The following is a 3,377-nucleotide window of genomic DNA, read 5'->3' as shown; positions in this document are numbered from 1 at the left end:
TCATTTTAGTTTGGTACCAAAGAAAATGAAATCTGAAACAAAATCTGTGTGCTTGATTAAACACTTCGTTAGTTCTTTTTAGTTTAGATAACATTTGTTGAATATTTTGTCATGATGATAAATTTATGTTTTTGATATTGATTATGCTTGTAGAAATTGGTTAGTGGAATGATTAATGGAAAGTGAAAATTATTTTCAACAATTCTAGAACTTGCTTACTTGTTATTTGAGGCGAAATTAAATATCATGTATGCTTAGGAATATGATTTAGGCTATCATTTGGATTGTTTGAGCTTTTCTTGCCAACCTTAAATTACTTAATCCTTTGGTTACTCTTTTTTAGCCTAATTTTGTATCCCTTTTGTCTAAAACCATCATTTAAGCCTAATACTTTTCCATTGGTTATATCCATCCCTAATACACTATGAGCATATGATTGAGAAATAGTTATGGGGATTGATGTGTAATGGGGTTTAATTGTGATTTGAGTGGGTTTAGAAAGTGTAAGTGAAAAATATAGAGAGAATATATATATTGAAAAAAAGAAAGAAAAAAAGAGAAAAGAAAGCAATGTTGAAAGATATTTCAATACATTCCCAATATGAGTACATAAGAAAAATCAAGTTTGGGGGAGTGTAGTTATTATTGAAAAAAAAGGATAAAAAATAAATATATATCTCTTTAAAGAAAAAAAAAAAGTAAGAGAGGGGATTATGGGATTGTATTCTTATGAAAATAAAGTTGGTGAGTTTAGGTCAGGTGCTTATAGTAAAGTGAGCTTAAAAATTTATCTTTCATCTACCTTTACCTAAGCTATCGTTACAAGCCTATAAAAGTCATATTGATTCTTATGCATATCATGATTTATATTAGTGGAGAATAGCAAGTAAGTGAGCTTATGGAATTATTTGGTTTGAATGGATCGATTAGAAAGAAATTTGATGAGCATGATTGATTTCAAATTCATTTATTTAATGATCATGAGTTGATAATCCAAAATGTTAGTAGACTAAGGTGTGTTGATGAAGTGTTTTGATCAAAATTCTAGATTGAACAAACCGTTGAGTAGTTTTCTAAGAATTATATGATTAACATTCATGATTTTGAGGGATAATTGTTGTTGTTGGTATAGTTCATGTTGTTAGAATTTAGGCTTGTTTTGAGTCCTTTGTTCAAGGGCGAACAAAGAGTAAGTTTGGGGGAGTTTGATAACTTCATTTTAGGATAATTTTATAAGGTGTTTTTGTGGTAATCTTGAGTGTTTATGTGTGTTTTGTGTAAGATTATGCTTTTGTTTGTCTTTGTTGTAGGTTGGTGTGATGAATCACGAGAAAAATGCAAAAAGAAGCTAAAATGGTTGAAAAACAAGGCTTTCGGCAGTTATTAGACTAAAAATGATACCAAGGATGCTTAAAGGATGGGTTTTGATGAAGAGATGAGCTGAACGATCATATATGAGAAATTTTTTAATTAAAGTCGCGACTCGGACTTATGAGTTGCGACTTGAGGTGAAGTCAGAGGCGCATATGTTTGCTGGAAAGAGTTAGTGTTGCGACTTGGGCTTACAAGTCGCGACTCAAGAGGGAAACAAGGGCTTAGCTAAGGGGAAATGCAGACACAGGCCGTGACTTGAGAATCTTAAATCACGACGCCTGAATCCATTATACGAAAAGAAAAGGCCTTAAAATAGACACGGGTCGCGACTCGGAAAAGGCCAAGTCTCGACCCGCGCAAGGAAAAACTCAGCTTCTTTTAATTTTTTACTATAAATTCGTGTTTATGGTTTAATTAAGTCATTTACGTTTTTTAGAGACTAATTGTGGTTCTTAGGCTAAAAATTCTGCAGTTTCATATTTTTATTGCTTCTTCAAGTTTATGAATCTTATGTTTTTGAATAATTATTTTCTTGATTTAGTCATGTCTGAGATGAACTAAACAATTTTTATCTAGGGTTTAATGTAGTCACTTAGATTTCTATCTAATTGAATTATGATGTTCTTTTGATTTTTCTTCTCTATTTTAATCTATATAGTGTGTGTTTAATGCTAGTAAATACTTGATCGCTATTTGCTTGATTTAATGATTTTGATTCAAAATTCGAAAGATGAGAATTGAATATGCTATCATTATATAGACGTAGGTTGCATATTGGACGAAAGTACCTGTATGACTTGTGTAGTAATTAGGTTTCTATGCTTAATGCCTTCAATATGTTTAAGTTTATCACAGAGATGTAGAAAAACCTACATATAGGCTGAGATCTTATATCTTGAAAAAGAATAGGAATCGATTTATGTTAACCTTCTATTAGAATAGAAAGAAAGAAATCTAGATTTGATTAATACAATTAGTAGAATAAAAATTTGATGAAATTAACACCCTAGGTCTTTTTCATAGTGATTTAAATCTTTTATTTAATTGCTTTTGTTTAAAGTATTTTCAAATTTAAAATTAAATTCCAAAATAAAATTCTTAGTTGCCAAACAGAAATTTAAAGAACAATTAGTGGTACTTGGAAAATAGTCTTCGAGGGAACGATACTTTACTTATCATATATTACTTGAATCGATTGTGTGCACTTGCGTATATACATATTTTCATGATCACTGGCTTGCCCTTGGTCAACTCACTCAACGAGGGTTCAACTTCTTCTCCTGAGCACACTCAGAGTCCTTAATTAGTTCTCTTATTATCTAGGTGATGGCCATATGTTGTCCTCACTTGCATTGGAACCATACTAATTGAATGTAGGGTTGAGGAGCATCGTTTGCTCATGCACCATAAACGACCCCTTGAGCGTGCCCAAGTTATAATGGCTGACTACCCCAACAAGATCCTCCAAGAAGCAAGTCTTCTTTTGGTGTGTCCATTTGGGCTAATTGAACTCATATTGCAATAGGGTTAGGGACCCATACATATGACCAGGATTATGCTTTTCGTCAATAATACTGGGAACCGAAAGGACGAGGGTGTTATGCTCACAATAATTGGGCTTGAGGCATGCGTGTGCGATTCGATTTTCCGTGAAACCCCTCCCATTTCTTGTGTAATGGCTCTTTTGTCGTCATCCCTGCCTAGATAAAATATGGCCACCACTTATTGGAAAGAGCTAGCTACAATCTTCTTGGCCATGCCCCTGTGGGGAACCTAGTGGTCGAAATGACATTGGATTAGCAGCTGAACATTGTTAGGAGCTTGGCTGGCGTCGGTGAGGTGCTTGGTTGGTGTCGAGGGTCATCAACAGCTTGCTAGGTTGGGTTTTGGGTATTATTTGTTGTGTTCTTTATATTGGATATGGGTATTCTCATGTATGTGGGTGTGGGTATGTTCTTGGAGTTAGATATTGTAGATGATTTTGAAATCAAAGAATTGATTAT

The sequence above is a fragment of the Humulus lupulus genome, chromosome 5 (genome assembly GCF_963169125.1).
Source record: "Humulus lupulus chromosome 5, drHumLupu1.1, whole genome shotgun sequence".
Lineage (NCBI taxonomy): Eukaryota > Viridiplantae > Streptophyta > Magnoliopsida > Rosales > Cannabaceae > Humulus > Humulus lupulus.
Note: the sequence above shows the minus strand (reverse complement) of the source record.